The following is an 18,030-nucleotide window of genomic DNA, read 5'->3' as shown; positions in this document are numbered from 1 at the left end:
AAAGGAAAAGGTAAGGGAGAAGGGAATAAAACCATTTATTTTTTAAAATGCTAATTAAGGAAGGACTAGAGCACTCATCTAGCAAACAGCTGACCTGGATTCAAACCCCAGCAGCTCTTATGATTGGTCCCCAAGCCACACCTATAGACAGAAACTGGAATAATCCCCTGAGCACCTCAGGGTATGGCCCCAAAACAAAGAAACTAAAAAAGGGTTACTGGCAAAGTAAGTATGGCAGTTTGCCTTGCACACGATAACCAAGTTCAATTCCCAGCAAGGGAACATAGCCCTGGAGCTCCCCAAAGTCAAGCGTAAGCCCTACATATCAGAGTATGTGATGGCTTAGTAAAATAAAAAGGCTAAAGCACAAGCTTCACATGTATGTAATCCTGTGTTTGATTCCAGTAACCCTTCCCCAAAATAATCCATTAAGCATATAAAATGTAAGCACTTTACTTTTTGTTTTGTTTTGTTTTTGGGCCACACCCAGCATTGCTCAGGGGTTACTCCTGGCTGTCTGCTCAGAAATAGCTTCTGGCAGGCACAGGGGACCATATGGGACACCGGGATTCGAACCAACCACCTTTAGTTCTGGATCGGCTGCTTGCAAGGCAAACGTTGTTGTGCAATCTCTCCGGGCCCAGCACTTTACTTTTTAACAGTTAAGTAATTGAACCCTAGAAAACACCAGGCACACATATTGCCCTTCACCACAGAAACAAAGTAACACCAAGTAAATAGTCACTCCACTCTATTTCATTTGATCCCGGGTTAAGAACAATCAGAACTTATTCATTTAAAAAAGAAACACGGGCCGGGCGGTGGCGCTAAAGGTAAGGTGCCTGCCTTGCCTGTGCTAGCCTTGGACGGACCGCGGTTCGATCCCCCGGTGTCCCATATGGCCCCCCAAGCCAGGAGCGACTTCTGAGCACATAGCCAGGAGTAACCCCTGAGCGTACCGGGTGTGGCCCAAAAACCAAAAAAAAAAAAAAAAAAAAAAAAACACAAGGAAAAATACTGTTGCATTAGGGTAAAATGTCAAATCTTGTGACAAATAAATCACTAAATCTTATATGATAAATATAAATTTCTATATAGAATTTTCATAAAAATATAAACCATTGAACCAGAGCAATAAATAGAATGGGTAGAGTGCTTTGGACCAATTCAGGTGTGATTCCAAGTATCCCATATGGTCCCCTGACAGGAGTGATTCCTGAGTTCAGAGCAGGAGTAACCCCTGAGTACTGCAGGATAGGAGGTAAGGAACCAAGAGTACTCATGTGGGAGGGAGGGAAGGAGGAAGGAAGGAATAGATGGAGAGAAAAAGAGGAAGAGAGGGGGAAAAAAGGAGAAAGTAAGCTTAAAATATATATAAACCCATTATCAAACCTATCTTAAATTTTGTTTCTCTGAGAATGTCCTGATGCAGGAAAAAAGAAATTTTTTTTGTGGGGGGGGGGGGGGTTTGGGCCACACCCAGCAGCACTTGAGTTACTCCTGGCTCAGAAATCGCTCCTGGCAGGCATGAAGAACCATATGGGATGCCAGAGATTGAACCCAGGTCAGCAGAGTGCAAGGCAAACACCCTACCCACTGTGCTATTGCTCTAGCCCCAAAAAAAGAACACACACACACACACACACACACACACACACACACACACACACACACACACACACACACACACACACACCCGCACCTTTCTGGGGCAATTTCTGAGCATAGAGCCAGTAGTATCCCCTGAGTGCTGCCAGGTATGACCCAAAAACAAACAAACAAAAAAAGGAATTAACTCAAAAGCAACTGAATTCCCAGTAAACAATAAATAAATAAATAAATAAATAAATAAATAAATAAATAAATAAATAAATAAATAAATAAATAAATAAATAAATAAATAAATAAAAATTCCTTGGAGAATTGATGATTTCAGGACTGAAATAGTATACAAGATAAGACTAAAACAACTGGGGGCCGAAGCAGTGACGCAAGCGGTAGGGCATTTGCCTTACATGCAGCCAACCCTGGACGAACCCGGGTTCCATCCCCTGGCATCCAGTATAGCTAGCTCCCTCAGCCTGCCAGAAGTGATTTCTGAGTGCATACCCAGGAGTAACCATTGAGGGTCATCAGGTGTGGGCCAAAACAAACAAACAAACAAACAAAACAAAACAAAGACTGAAACAACTGGGATGGGCTTTAAAAAAAACAAAGGGGCTGGGGCCCGAACAATAGCACAGTGGTAGGGCATTTGCCTTGCACGCAGCTGACCTGGGACGGATCCAGGTTTGATTCCTAGAATCTCATATGATCCCCCGAGCCTGCCAGGAGTAACCCCTAAGCACCACCAAGTGTGGTATAAAAACAAAACAAAACAAAAAATTGTTTAATTAAAATGCTTTGTATTGGGGCCAGAGCAGTGACACAGCAGTAGGGCATTTGCCTTGCACATTGGCTATTGATCTAGGACAGACCACAGTTCAATCCCTGATGTCCCATATGGTCCCTCAAACCAGGAGCGATTTCTGGGTGCATAGCCAGGAGTAACCCTGAGCATCAACGGGTGTGGCACAAAAAGGGAGGGAGGGAGGGAGAGAGGGAGGGAGGGAGGGAGGGAGGAAGGAAGGCCTTTGTATTGAGTTTATATAAAAGATAAAGACTAAGGTGAAAAATCTAAGACAAATGGAACCCCGAAACAAAAGCAGTAAAGGATAACAACCACTTGACTATATGAGTAAATTCATTAAGTCTACAGTCAGAATATATCTATGGGATAAGGTAGAAATGAAAAAGATGAAAAATAACTATTATGAACTACAAAGCATCATTATACTATCTTTCTCCATGTAGATACAAACTATCAATGGTGACTAGATATACAGCTCAGCTCTAGATCAGGAGCACTGCAAGTGTGAGCCGTGGGTTCAATCCATGCCACCATGATTAAAAAAAGAAAAAAGAAAAAAAGAAAATTCTTAGACATTTAGACATTTAGTCCAGGTAAGAGTTCAAAGGGCTAGTGTGTACGCTTTACATGGTTTGAGGCCCAAGTCCAATCCCTGGTACCAAATAGTCCACTGAGCAATGTTAGGAGCATATCCAGATTGCTGAGCATGCAGGAGAAAGAGGGAGAAGACAGGGGAAGGGAGAGGTAGAGGGGGAGGGGAAGGAGAGGAAAGGAGGTAAGGGAGGAGAGGGGGAGAGAGAGAGGAAAAAAAAGAAAAGAGAGGCTGAGCAATAGTACCTACCACAGCGTTACCAGAGCAGTACACTCCTGAGCACTGTCAGTGTGAAACAAATGAGAGAGAATACTAAATCCAGAAAAACTTTTTTTTTTGGGTCACACCCAGCGGTGCTCAGGGGTTACTCCTGGCTGTCTGCTCAGAAATAGCTCCTGGCAGGCACGGGGGACCATATGGGACACCGGGATTCGAACCAACCACCTTTGGTCCTGGATCCGCTGCTTGCAAGGCAAACACCGCTGTGCTATCTCTCCGGGCCCCAAAAAAACATTTGGGGGGGGGGAGAGAGAGAGAGAGAGAGAGAGAGAGAGAGAGAGAGAGAGAGAGAGAGAGAGAGAGAGAGAGAGAGAACGAGAGCTAAATTCAGAAGGACATTTTGATGCGAATGTAAATATCTGGTTTGAGGCAGAATTATCTGCACTATTTCAGTTATCTAGCAGGCTGCTTATTAGTTGCCAGTAGAGGGAGGGGGAATATTAATTACATAGTGAAGAGCATTAATACCAAGACCAGATAATTACAAATTAATATCATCAATGAAATGAGGATAAATGACACATGATTTTAATATACCAAGAGAAAGATACAAAAATCTAAGTTTGCAAATTCTGAACATGAGGAAACATCAGATAAACTGAAATTTAGGAGCATTCTATAAATTCTATGGAGTCTTTAAAAACCTCACACAGGGGCCGGGCGGTGGCGCTAAAGGTAAGGTGCCTGCCTTGCCTGCGCTAGCCTCCGACGGACCTCGGTTCGATCCCCCGGCGTCCCATACGGTCCCCCAAGCCAGGAGCGACTTCTGAGCGCATAGCCAGGAGTAACCCCCGAGCGTCAACGGGTGTGGCCCAAAAACAAAAACAAAAAAACAAAAAAAAACTCACACAGGGGCCGGGAAGGTGGCGCTGGATGTAAGGTGTCTGCCTTGTAAGTGCTAGCCAAGGAAAGATCGAGACCGGGGTTCGGATCTCCCAGCGTCCCATATGGTCCCCCCAAGCCAGGGGCGATTTCTAAGCACTTAGCCAGGAGTAGCCCCTGAGCATCAAATGGGTGTGGCCCAAAAAACAAAACAAAAAAAAAAAGAAAGAAAAGAAAAACGTCATGCAAAGGGGCCGGAGCAGTGGCGCTGTGTAGGGCATTTGTCTTGCACACAGCTGATCTAGGACTGATCCCCTGGAGCTCCATGTGGTCCCCCAAGCCAGGAGCGATTTCTGAGTACATGGCCAGGAGTAACCCCTGAGGGTCAACAAAAAACCAAAAAAAAATCATACAAAGAAAGGTTAAGGTGTCCCATATGGTCCCCCAAGCCAGGAGCAACTTCTGAGCACATAGCCAGGAGTAACCCCTGAGCGTTACTGGGTGTGGCCCAAAAACCAAAAAAAAAAAAAAAAAAAAAAAAAAAAAAAGAAAGGTTAAGGCATTGCTGCAGATTAAAAATGAGAAATATGGGGGCCGGAGAGATAGCATGGAGGTAAGGCATTTGCCTTTCATGCAGGAGGTCATCGGTTCGAATCCCGGTGCCCCATATGGTCTCCCCGTGCCTGCCAGGAGCAATTTCTGAGCCTGGAGCCAGGAGTAACCCCTGAGCACTGCCGGGTGTGACCCAAAAACCACAAAAAAAAAAAAAAAAAAAAGAGAAATATGGCAACTAAGGCCAGACTGATAGTACAATAAACATGGTGTTTGTTTTGTGTGATGCCACTGCAGATCTGTATTGAATTCCTGGCATCCCATATGTCTCCTTGAATACTACCAGAGTAATTCATGAGTTTCAGAGTAACACCTCAGTATTGCCAGGTAGTCAAACTACCCCCCAAAAAGAGAGATGACAATTAAATATAATTTGTGATCCTGGACCGGTTCCTAAAAGGAAAGTGAAATAAAGAAATAAATACTATTGGGTCGAAGAGAGATAACACAGTGGTAGGAAGTTTGCCTTGCAAGCAGTGGACCCAGGACCAAGGGTGGCTCGAATTCCAGCATCCCATATGGTCCCCCATGCCTGCCAGGAGCAATTTCTGAGAGCAGAGCCAGGAGTAACAACTGAGCTGCCAGATATAACCCCCCAAAAAAAAAAAGTGGGGGGCCGGAGAGATAGCATAGAGGTAAGGCATTTGCCTTGCATGAAGCTCGTAGTTCGAATCCCGGCATCCCATGAGGTCCTCCAAGTCTGCCAGGAGCGATTTCTGAGCATAGAGCCAGAAGTAACCCCTGAGCGCTGCCGGGTGTGACACAAAGAGGAAAAAAAAAAAAAAGGAAATATAAGGGATAGAAGCAATAGCATAAAGGGTACGGCATTTGCCTTGCACAGGCAGCCAACTCCAGTTTAATCCCCAGCATCCCATATGGTCCATCCAGCCTGCCTGCCAGGAGTAATTTCTGAATACAGAGCCAGAAGTAACCCAAGCACCATTAGCTGTGGCCCAAAAAACAAAAATAAGAAAATAAATGTACACAAGGAAGTGTCTAAAGTACTGAAATCAATAGATTTAAACTTACTTTTTTTGTTGTTTTTTTTTTTTTTTGGTTTTTGGGCCACACTCAGCGGTGCTCAGGGGTTACTCCTGGCTATCTGCTCAGAAATAGCTCCTGGCAGGCACGGGGGAACCATATGGGACACCGGGATTCGAACCAACCACCTTAGGTCCTGGATCGGCTGCTGCAAGGCAAACGCCGCTGTGCTATCTCTCCGGGCCCTAAACTTACATTTTTATAACACATAAAGACCTAGAAAATTAATTCAGACTGGGACATAATGCCACATAAAAATTCTTCAAATTTCCAATTCTCCACAAGTATGTGGAGACTAAGACTAAGATCCTGGGCAAGAGTGATAGTGAGTAGAGCACTTGCCTTGCTAGCAATCAACATAGATTCAATCCCCATAGCACTTATGGTCAGTCCCCAAGGCACACCAATAGTGGCTTCTAAGCACAGAGCCAGAAGTAAACCCTGAGCACTGCCCAGTGTAGCCCAAAAACCACATAAATTAAGTAAATGTTGAACATTAAGAGAAAATATATTTTGCATTTAAAAAAAACTGAAAGAGGGGCCCGGAGAGATAGCACAGCGGCATTTGCCTTGCAAGCAGCCGATCCAGGACCTAAGGTGGTTGGTTCGAATCCCGGTGTCCCATATGGTCCCCCGTGCCTGCCAGGAGCTATTTATGAGCAGACAGCCAGGAGTAACTCCTGAGCACCACGGGTGTGGCCCAAAAACCCAAAAACCAAAAAAAAAAAAAAAAAAAAAAAAAAAACTGAAAGAGGGGCCGCCGGGAAGGTGGCGGTAAGGTGTCTACCTTGCAAGCGCTAGCGTAGGACGGACCCCAGTTCGATCCCCCGGCGTCCCATATGGTCCCCCCAAGCCAGGGGTGATTTCTGAGCACATAGCCAGGAGTAACCCCTGAGCGGCAAACGGGTGTGGCCAAAAAAAAAAAAAAAAACAAACTGAAAGAATGGGGCTGGAGAGATGGCATGGAGGTAAGATGTTTGCCTTGCATGCATAAGGATGATGATTCATATCCCGGCGTCCCATATGGTCTCCCAAGCCTGCCAGGAGCAATTTCTGAGCATGGAGACAGGAGTAAACCCTGAGTGCTGCCAGGTGTAACCCAAAAAAACAAAAAATAGGGGCCGGGTGGTGGCGATAGAGGTAAGGTGCCTGCCTTGCATGCCCTAGCCTTGGATGGACCGCGGTTCGATCCCCCGGTGTCCCATATGGTCCCCCTAGCCAGGAGCGACTTCTGAGTGCATAGCCAGGAGTAAAAACAAAAAAAAAAAAAATAGAGAAACTGGAAGAAGAGGGCCAGAGCAGAGCAATAGTACTGCAATAGGGCTTTTGCCTTGCACACAGCCAACTCAGGACAGATCCCAGTTTAATTCCTGGCATCTCATATGGTCCCCTGAGCCTGCCAGGAGTGATTTCTGAGCACAGAGACAGGAATAACCCCAGAACACCACAGGGTATGGCCAAAAAAAATAAAAATAAAAAAAAAAAATAGGGGCCGGGCGGTGGCGCTAGAGGTAAGGTGCCTGCCTTGCCTGCGCTAGCCTTGGATGGACCGCGGTTCGATCCCCCGGCATCCCATATGGTCCCCCAAGCCAGAAGCAACTTCTGAGTGCATAGCCACAACCCTGAGCGTTACCGGGTGTGGCCCAAAAAACAAAAAAAATAAAATAAAATAAAAAAATAAAAAAAAACTGGAAGAAGGGGCCGGAGTAATAGTACAGCGGTAGGGCATTTGCCTTGCACACAGCCAACTCAGGACAGACCCCAGTTCAATTTCTGGCATCCCATATGTCCCCCTGAGCCTGCCAGGGGTGATTTTTGTGTGCAGAGCCAGAAATAACCCCTGAGCACCACCAGGTGTGGCCCAAAAACAGCAACAACCTGGAAACAAACCTAAAAATGATTTTTTTGTTTGTTTGTTTTGGGTTACACCCAGCAGTGCTCAGGGGTTACTCTTGGCTCTATGCTCAGAAATCACTCCTGTCAGACTGGGGGGACCATATGGAATGCCAGGATTCGAATCAACAACCTTCTGCATACAGGCATGTATATCATACCTCCATGCTATCTCTCCAGCCCCAAAAAATGATATAATTTTAAATACACCTTAAAATGTCAAAATTTTAAAACCTCACACAAGTAGAGAGCAGTATCACTAAAATCCACATATCTAATAAACCAAACCCTAACAGTTACTAAGGTCATCAAACTTGCTTCATCTAACTCATTTTATCTCCCCCACATTCCTTTTACAACTGTGAACAGTATCAGACATCTTAATTCTCTTCAGTCCACTTCAAAAAATTTTTTTGAGAAATTCTTTATATATCATGTATTTCCATCCCTAACAAAATATCTTGATATTATCTTATATCTATGATATCCAATTCCACCCAAAGCACATTTTAAAATGACTTCTTACAATAGCTCTATAAAATTTGAATCAAGATGTTAAAAAGTTCAACATTACATTTACTATGTCTTTCTTTTTAGAATATCAGCAATTATGAAAAAGCATAACATAGGCCAAGGGGACAGTACAAGAGTTAAGATGCTTCCCTTGCATGTGGCTGGCCCCAGTTCTATCCCCAGCATCACATACAGTCCGTGAGTACACCCTGAACACAAAGTCAGGAATAAGGCCAGAACATTCCCAGATGTGGCAAATAAAATTTAAAAAAAAGAAAGAAAGAAAGAAAAGAAAAAAGGCATAACAACAAATCCAATAATTAACTGGCAATTGTAAATTCTCCAGAACCAAACATAATCTACCTTTTTCTTCCCTCCAGATTGTCACTGGTTAATTCTTTCTCGTCACTGACCTCAAAGTCAATCATTACCTTTAAAATCTAAAAGAAGTCCTCTGTAACCACAGTGGAGCTCCAATTCCATTCATTCTCCATCAAAGGGCCCTACACTTTTTGTTTCGTTTTTTTGTTTTGGGGCCACAACTGGTAGCACTTAGGAGTTACTCCTGATTCTACATTCAGGAATCCTTCCTGGTGGGCTCAGAAGACCATATGAGATGCTGGGATGCTGGGAATTGAACCCAAAATGGCTGCATGCAAACACCCTACCCACTATACTGTGTCTATGATCCCCAAAGAGGGCCCCATTTTCTTCGTGACTATTTTATTTCCCCTCAGGAGAGGTTCTCTCCATGTAGGTCTAGCACATTTTTCACGAAAAGTCAAAAAAAAGAAAAAGACTAATTGGGGCCAGAGCAATAGCACAGTGGTAAAGCATTTGCCTTGCCTGTGGCCAAACCGGGACAGACCCGGGTTTGATCTCCACCATCCCACATGGTCCCCCAAGGTTGGCAGGAGCAATTTCTGGGCAGAGCCAGGAGTAACCCCTGAGTGCTGCCAGGTGTGACCCAAAATAAACAAATAAATAAATAACAATGCCTAGCACATAAGACATGCAATAAAATACTTACTGAGTGACTAAATAATAATGCAATTCCTCTATTTAAAGAGTAAGCTCAACTGAGTTTTGAATCTTTGTAGTCCATTCCTCATGTACGGGCAGAAATGGGAGTACCAGTAGAAACCTGGGTCAGTTGTTACCAAAATTCTGTGAGAAATAGGAAAAAACAGAGATGTAAGACAGTCAAATACACTTTTGAACATTTATTTTCATTCTAGACTTCTAAATTACAAAATATAGAGACTTAAAGAAATACTCTGGGGCCGGGCGGTGGCGCTGGAGGTAAGGTGCCTGCCTTGCCTGCGCTAGCCTAGGACGGACCGCGGTTCGATCCCCCGGCGTCCCATATGGTCCCCCAAGAAGCCAGGAGCAACTTCTGAGCGCATAGCCAGGAGTAACCCCTGAGCCTCACAGGGTGTGGCCCAAAAACCAAAAAAAAAAAAAAAAAAAAAAAAAAAAAAGAAATACTCCAGATGTTGCCAGTGCAACAGTACAGTGGGTAGGGCTCTGGTCTTGCAATGGGCCAATCCAGGTTCAACCCCCAGCATTCGATATAGCTCCCAAAGCACCACCAGAAGTGATCCCTGACTGCAGTCAAGAATAAACCCTCAGCATCACTGGGTGTGGCACAAAGACAAAAAAATAATAAAATAATAATAATAAAACAAATCAAAATAATTTACAGAACACACCACGAAAAAATCAAGTTTCATTTTTAGTATGAGAATATTAAACCGAATATTTTTTACAATGGGACAAAAAGTATCATCTGGGCTAACAAACATGTCCCATCATAATGGCCACGTTTATATATAAGGTGAAAAATAAAGTATGCTCCCGTGTGAACCTTTAGCATTGAGAATTGAATCCTACTATATTTTTTTGTTTTGTTTTTCGGGTCACACCCGTTTGATGCTCAGGGGTTACTCCTGGCTACGCGCTCAGAAATTGCCCCTGGCTTGGGGGGGACCATATGGGACACCGGGGGATCAAACCGTGGTCCTTTCCTTAGCTAGCGCTTGCAAGGCAGACACCTTACCTCTAGTGCTACCTTGCCGGCCCTGAATCCTACTATAAATAACAAAAATATCTAACTGGGCCCGGAGAGATAGCACAGCGGTGTTTGCCTTGCAAGCAGCCGATCCAGGACCTAAGGTGGTTGGTTCGAATCCCGGTGTCCCATATGGTCCCCCCGTGCCTGCCAGGAGCTATTTCTGAGCAAACAGCCATGAGTAACCCCTGAGCACCGCTGGGTGTGGCCAAAAAAAAAAAATCTAACTAAAAATAGAAACCAGTAAATTTGGGGCCCAGAAAAAACTTAAGAGTTGTGGGGTAGGGGGCCGGAGAGATAGCATGGAGGTAAGGTGTTTGCCTTTCATGCAGGATGTCATCGGTTCGAATCCCGGAATCCCATATGGTCCCCCGTGCCTGCCAAGAGCAATTTCTGAGCCTGGACCCAGGAATAACCCCTGAGCACTGCTGGGTGTGACCCAAAAACCACAACAACAACAACAACAACAACAACAACAACAAGCTGTGGGGTGGAAGTGATAGCACAGCAGTAGGACGTTTGACTTGCACACAGCCGATCTAGGACAACCGGTGGTTCAGATCCTGGTGTCCCCTATGGCCCCCCAAGCCATGAGCGATTTCTGAGCACATAGCCAGGAGTAACCCCTGAGTGCACTGGGTGCACAAAAAAAAAAAAAAAAAAACATAAAAGAGTTGTCCCACATGGAGCCAGAGAGATAGCACAGTGGTAGGGCATTTGTCTCGCATACTGCCAACCTGAACGGACCCGGTTCGAATCCCGGCATCCTATATGGTCCCCTGAGCCTGCCAGTAGCTATTTTTGAGTGCAGAGCCAGGAATAACCCATGAGTGCAGCAAAGTATGACTCAAAAATAAACAAATAAAAAGAGTTGTTAAAAAAATTTAAAAAAATAGCTGTGGGGCCGGGCGGTGGCGCTAGAGGTAAGGTGCCTGCCTTGCCTGCGCTAGCCTAGGACGGACCTCGGTTCGATCCCCCGGCGTCCCATATGGTCCCCCAAGAAGCCAGGAGCAACTTCTGAGCGCATAGCCAGGAGTAACCCCTGAGTGTCACAGGGTGTGGCCCAAAAAAAAAAAAAAAAATAGCTGTGCCACAAAAATTCTTAAGTTTTTCCACTCATGACCCTTTACACAGCAGAAAAAAAAATTTTACCCCCTATACAGCAGAAATTTTTATACAATCTGGGATATTTAAGTATATAAAGTAATTACATAAATCAACCATTTGTTGGTAATAAACCACAAAGAAATGTATTTCAAAAATCTACACTTCTCATGGACACTTGAGAGAAATCAGAAGTTCGGCATGGGTTATTAGCATAGTCAAACAATTAATACATAGGATACAGTTAGATGTAAAATCCCAATCACCGTCTAGCCCTACAGTCTGAAAAGAGCTCGTCATCACAGTAAGTTGATGTCATTATTACATATTCTGGTTACTATTATTTTTGGTATTATTACCCATTTTTCCTACTAAAGTACTAGCTCATAGAGAAGAGAAACTAAAAATACAAGTGTATGTAAGTACACTGTAAAAAACAAAGTATGACAAAACCACATAACTGAAACTATCTAGTACCGCCTCCCAGTTAGAGGAGGAAACAAGGGAGGTACCAAGACCAAAACAGGTGTAGGACCATTAAGTAGTAAACTAGGCTCAGAGGGGACCACGTATTCTAGTAGCCCAGGGGTGAGGGAGGAGGATATGGGAGGTAGGATGGGAACGGATGTGTAGGGAATATAATTCGGTGATGGGAATCCCCTGATATTATGTTGATATGTACCTAAAATATTATTGTCAACAATATGTAAGCCACTATGATCAAAATAAAAATTATAGGGGCCCGGAGAGATAGCACAGCGGCGTTTGCCTTGCAAGCAGCCGATCCAGGACCAAAGGTGGTTGGTTCGAATCCTGGTGTCCCATATGGTCCCCCGTGCCTGCCAGGAGCTATTTCTGAGCAGACAGCCAGGAATAACCCCTGAGCAATGCTGGGTGTGGCCCAAAAACCAAAAAAATAAATAAATAAATAAAAATAAAATTATATTAAAAAAACAAAGTATGTTACTAAAATCTCTTATGAAATTTTTATCTAAAAACTAAGAGGTTGACTCAATGAATGTCAAAGTACACTTACAAATTTATTCTAAAAATTAGATCTGCTTTAAATGTGTATATCTGTTCTCTTAAACATCAATATATTGGGGCCGGAGAGATAGCATGGAGGTAAGGCATTTGCCTTTCATGCAGGAGGTCATCGGTTCGAATCCCGGCGCCCCATATGGTCCCCCGTGCCTGCCAGGAGCAATTTCTGAGCCTGGAGCCAGGAATAACTCCTGAGCACTGCCGGGTGTGACCCAAAAACCACAAAAAAAAAAAATAAAAAAAAAAAATAAAACATCAATATATTAATTTTTAGGACCAGAGCAATAGTACAGTGAGTAGGGTGTTTGCTTGTACTCAGCCGACCCAGTTGTGATCCCTGGCTTCCCATATGTCCTCATGAGGAGCAATTTCTGAGTATAAAATCAGGAGTATGGGGCCGGGCGGTGGCGCTGGAGGTAAGGTGCCTGCCTTACCTGCGCTAGCCTAGGAGACGGACCGCGGTTCGATCCCCCGGCGTCCCATATGGTCCCCCAAGCCAGGAGCGACTTCTGAGCGCATAGCCAGGAGTAACCCCTGAGCGTTACCGGGTGTGGCCCAAAAACCAAAAAAAAAAAAAAAAAATCAGGAGTATACCCGAAGACCACCAGGTGTGACTCAAAATTCAAAGGGTGGGTGGGGTGTGTGTGTGTGTGTGTGTGTGTGTGTGTGTGTGTGTGAATTTTCACTTATCTTCAGAATTGACTCAAAATTCAAAAGGTGGGTGGTGTGTGTGTGTGTGTGTGTGTGTGTGTGTGTGAATTTTCACTTATCTTCAGAATTGACTCAAAATTCAAAGGGTGGGTGGTGTGTGTGTGTGTGTGTGTGTGTGTGTGTGTGTGTGAATTTTCACTTATCTTCAGAATTGAAGTGTCCAAGTGAAATCTGTAAAAGTGTAATGTCCAGGGCCTGGAGCAGTGGTGTTAAAGGTAAGGTATCTGCCTTGCAAGCACTAGCCTAGGATGGACAGCGGCCTGATCCCGAGGCGTCCCATATGGTCCCTCAAGCAAGGAGCGATTTCTGAGCGCATGGCCAGGAGTAACCCCTGAGCATCAACGGGTGTGGCCCCAAAACAAAACAAAAAGTGTAATGTCCACTATAATTTATTTTTGTTTGTTTTCTGGCCATACCTGACAATGCTCAGGAATTACTTCTAGTGGGCAAGAAGGACCATATGGGACTGCGGGGATTGAACTCAAGTCAGCAGCATGAAAGGCAAGCACCCAACCTGTTTGCTGTACTATCACTCTGGCCCTGCTATAATGCATTTTCATCCACACAAAAATAATTTTTCTTCAAAACCAACACTTGTGGGGGGAAAAAATAACCTACAAGTAGACAACTGACACCAAATAAAAGAAAAAGAAGTAGAAGGGCCACCGCCTCCATAGGATCCAGCACCACCAAGGAACAAGGAGATCCTTGACTCCCCTAGATTTCCCAGCAATATTATTCATTATCAATTCATAAACGCCTTCCCAAGCTGTCAGAACTCTACTCTTTCAGACTGCAAATGAGCAGGAAAAAGGTGTCACTTCTCCGAGGTTAAATGACAGGAGCTGGACAAACTCGAGAAACAAGAGATTAACCTTTTTTTGTCCTATTTTTTTTTGGGGGGGGGGGGATTCTTTGCAAGGTTAGAAAACTGATTCTTCTTCGTTTTGTCTCACAAACCGCACTCAGTTTTGTATGGAAACAGTGTGATACATTGCCCTAAAATCGGTGACTTAAAACTATACATGGTTACTCTTCAATGAAGCAAAAGTCGGACCAGCAATCTTAAAAAAAAAAAAATTCAAATAAAGGTCTCACTGCAATCACACTGTAGCATTTAAAAGCAACATACCAAATAAAAAAGAGAGAGAAACACAGAGGCCATTCCAAATGATTAAGAGATCAGAACCCCAGCTCGTCTCTCCCTAACCTTTTTTTTTTTTTATCGGGGGGGGTTCCTAAAAACTAGAGTTATTCAACATAAAATCCCCCAAATAGAACTCAAGATTTGCACTGGGTCAATCTCGGAAAAAGGGTGACTGGGGGCCCTATGAAGGACAAAAAGCTGCTTTCTGGGCGGGCGTGCATGTTGCAGAGTGAGGCCCTTGGGCGGACACATACCCAGGCCAAATAAAAAAATAAATAAACACTTCCAATAAATAAATAAAAACACTTCCAGTTTTTTCGCTTTCCTTGACTTCCCTCTGAACGAGCCAACTCACTGCCATAAAAGAAAATTTTAATTTTTTCCAAAAAAAAATAAATAAATAAAAAATCGGAAGCGCCCCCAGGCTCGTAAAATAAACAGATAAGGGCCGGGTAGGTGGCGCTGGAGGTAAGGTGTCTGCCTTGCAAGCGCTAGCCAAGGAAGGACCGCGGTTCGATCCCCCGGCGTCCCATATGGTCCCCCCAAGCCAGGGGCGATTTCTGAGCACATAGCCAGGAGTAACCCCTGAGCGTCAAACGGGTGTGGCCCCAAAAAAAAAAAAAAACAGATAAACAAACAAATAAATACTTCCAATTTCTTTTTCTCTTTATTTTCCCCTAAAAGAGCCAACTCACTGCCATAAAAAAATATTTTTGCAAAAAAAAAAAAAGACAATTAAAAATAGGACGTGCCCCCCCAGGCCCATACAATAAATAAGTAATTAAATAGACAAATAAATACTTCCAATTTCTTTTTCACTTTCCTTTATTTCCCCTGAACGAGCCAACTCAAGGCCATAAAAAAAATTCATTTTTTGCAAAAAAAAAAAAGAAAGAAAGAAAGAAAAAAAGCATTAAAAATCGAAAGAGCCCCCCCACGCTCGTAAAATAAGAAAATAAATAAAATAATAAGTAAATAAATGGATAAACAAACACTTCCAATTGCTTTTTCGCTTTCCTGGATTTCCCCTGAACGAGCCAACTCAGGGCCATAATAAAAAAGAAATTTTCTTTCCAAAGAAAAAAATTGTAAAGATCGGAAGCGCCCCTTTCTTTTATTTTTATTTATTTGTTTATTCTGGATCTTCTGCTGCTCCCCGCAGAGCTGGCAGCAGCCCCCCCCCCCAAGGGCTCCGTGGCCGCCCCGCACCCACCGCCCTGCCACCCCAGGCCGCCGGTCGGGGCGGCGGTGGGGAGGGGGCGGCGCCGTGGGTGTGTCCCTAGAGCGACGCCGGGCCGGGCGGCTGCCACCGAGACGACGGCGCAGCGCGGCGCCGCGTCGCGCCCCGCCCCGCCCGCACCCGCCGGCGGAGGACCGAGCCCGAGCGCGCCGCGCCGCGCCGTCCGCGGTCCCGGCCCTTCTTCCTCTTTCTCGCCGCCGAGCCCAGCCGAGCCGGGCCGGCCCCTCCCCCGCGACGCGACGGGACGCGACTCGACTCGACTCGACGCGCACGCGCAGACGCCGGCGCTCCTTTCCCTCCCCTCCCTTCTTCTCCTTTCCCCTCCCCCCCGGAGCCCCTCACCTCGGGCAGGTCCTCCGTCCGCCCACAGAGCCTCGGGCCCCCCCCCCCCGGAGAGCGGGCCAGAGCGACCGGGCCCAGGCGTCCCCGGAAGCCAGCGATCCCGGCCTAAGGGAAGATAGAGTCTCCGGAGCAGCGAGCAGCTCTGCCTGTCACCGCCGCTCGCTCGAGAAGCGTCCCGGCGGCGACCCACCTGGTCCAGCAGGGCTTTTCTTGAAAGCCTTCAAGAAGCTACAAAGGGCTTCTCTGAGCTTCACACAGCCGCGGCTCCGAGCTTGAGCTCGCCGGCTGCCGCCGCCGCCGCAGCTGCCTGGAGCGCTACCTCCTTCTGTCGAGCGCCGCGCGACACTCGGGGGATTTACGACAGGTCGGAAAGCGAGAGCGCAGCCGCCTTCCAGCCGGGTCGCTGCTGCGCCTGCGCAGATCCTCGCCGGCCCGCTCCGACCCCTCCCCTCTCCCCGCTCCCCGGCCCTGCCCCCTTTGTGTGTTCGCTTGGTCCTAGCTGTCGGCGTGAACCCCAGCTAGCTAGCCGGGTTCGCCACCAAGTTCATTTTGTTTTTCTTCTGATTGCCTTCGAGGTTTAAACAAAATAGCCATTGTAATAAAGCTGAGATGAGTGGGGTTTTTTGGGGTTTTTTTTGTTTTTTGTTTGTTTTTTTTTTTTTTTTTTGGTTTTCGGTAATAGGATTATTTGCCCTCCTAGAATGATCCGACCGCACTTAGCTTGCAATTAAGCAAAAGCAAAAAAATCGTCACGGCTTAGTGTCTTGCACAACACATGTGACCCGGAGATCCTACTCATGATTTAGAGATTTGGGGATCTCGTCCTTAAGGTGGATTTGTTTCTAGGAATCAGATCCAACTTTAGCAATAGAGATTCCCGAAAATTGAGTGGCCCGAATGCAAAACACCCCCCCACCCTTGTTTCTATAAAAAATAAAAAGATAGCAAGCGCTTTTATTGTGTGCATAAGGAGGATGTAAGAGGAAAAAAGGGTGTAGGCTTAGGAATCAATCACATTCCCTTTCAAATCCCAGTGACGCCTCTTCACAGCTATCTCCTGTAGTGGACCTTTAGAAATCTCAGTTTTCTCCTCTGAATTGGAATAAGATAATTTAATTTTAAAATATGTATATTGACTTCAAAAGGTCCTGAGATTCAATTTTAGCAATTAAGTGTCCTGTGAGCATGCATTCTTTTCCTCTGTCGTCACATCTTTTTCAGTGCCCTTTCTTCCCTTCACTGAGGTTCTTTTGCTTAGTGAAGAAAATGTTCAAAATACTCCAGGAGAAAAGGTTGCTGATAGTGGGGAAACCCATGTAGTACTAGGATTTGTCCTCAATAGTCCCACAGCAACATCTCACCCGCTTTTGTAATATCTTCCATTTTGGCATATACACATATCTTTTACTTATTTACATATATATATATATATATATATATATATATATATATATACTTGTCTTTAAAAAACTAAATCATGGGGGGCCAGAGAGATGGCATGGAGGTAAGGTGTTTGCCTCTCATGCAGAAGGCCGGTGGTTCAAATCCCGGCATCCCATATGGTGGTCCCCTGAGCCTGCCAGGAGCGATATCTGAACCTAGAGCCAGGAGTAACCCCAAACCCCCTACCCAAAGAAAAAAACTGAATCATGGGGCTGGAGTGATAACACAATGGTAGTGCATTTGCCTTGCATGCTGCTGACCTGGGTTGGACCCAGGCATCCCATATGATCTCCCAAGACTGCCAGGAGTGATTTCTGAGCACAGAGCCAGGAAACTCATGAATGCCACCAGGTGTGGCCCAAAAACAAACAAGCAATAAACAGCTGAATCAAAGAATAGTCGTTATCTTATCAGTAGGAAATAAATATGTATTAAATAGAAAGATTGAGGGGATCAGAGCAATAGTACAGTAGGTAGGCATTTGACCTGCACATAGTTACCCCAAGTTTGATTACACAAGCAACCCATATATTCCTTTTAAATCATCCAGGAGTAGTTCCTAAACACTGCTAGGTACTGCCGCCCCCCCCTTCCCCCCAAAAAAATGAGAAAGAGAGGAAAAAGTTGGGTATTGACTCCCAGTTTTGCTAGTAAGATACAGGAATTTTTTCATCTTAATTAAATCATTTAAATCAGACATTTTAATCTACTCACCTCTAAAGATAGAACTATTCAACATATAGTCTAAATCAAATTACGCCTGCCC

At 45.0% G+C, this 18,030-nt stretch overlaps 1 protein-coding gene across 5 annotated transcripts in view; it reads right to left on the bottom strand.

The window, feature by feature from the left end:
• RNF111 (ring finger protein 111) overlaps positions 1 to 16,132 on the bottom strand; it is a 126,250-nt gene extending 110,118 nt beyond the window's left edge. For all 5 annotated transcript variants that reach the window (XM_049773620.1, XM_049773623.1, XM_049773622.1 and 2 more), the window contains exons 1-2: positions 16,012 to 16,132; positions 9,193 to 9,329 (exon numbers count right to left, since the gene is read on the bottom strand). The gene's annotated coding sequence lies outside the window, so the exon portion shown is untranslated. The remainder of the gene's footprint in view (positions 1 to 9,192; positions 9,330 to 16,011) is intronic.
• Between the last annotated feature and the right edge of the window lie 1,898 nt (positions 16,133 to 18,030).

The sequence above is a fragment of the Suncus etruscus genome, chromosome 5 (assembly GCF_024139225.1).
Source record: "Suncus etruscus isolate mSunEtr1 chromosome 5, mSunEtr1.pri.cur, whole genome shotgun sequence".
NCBI classification, from domain to species: domain Eukaryota; kingdom Metazoa; phylum Chordata; class Mammalia; order Eulipotyphla; family Soricidae; genus Suncus; species Suncus etruscus.
This window is presented reverse-complemented; position numbering and strand designations above follow the sequence as displayed.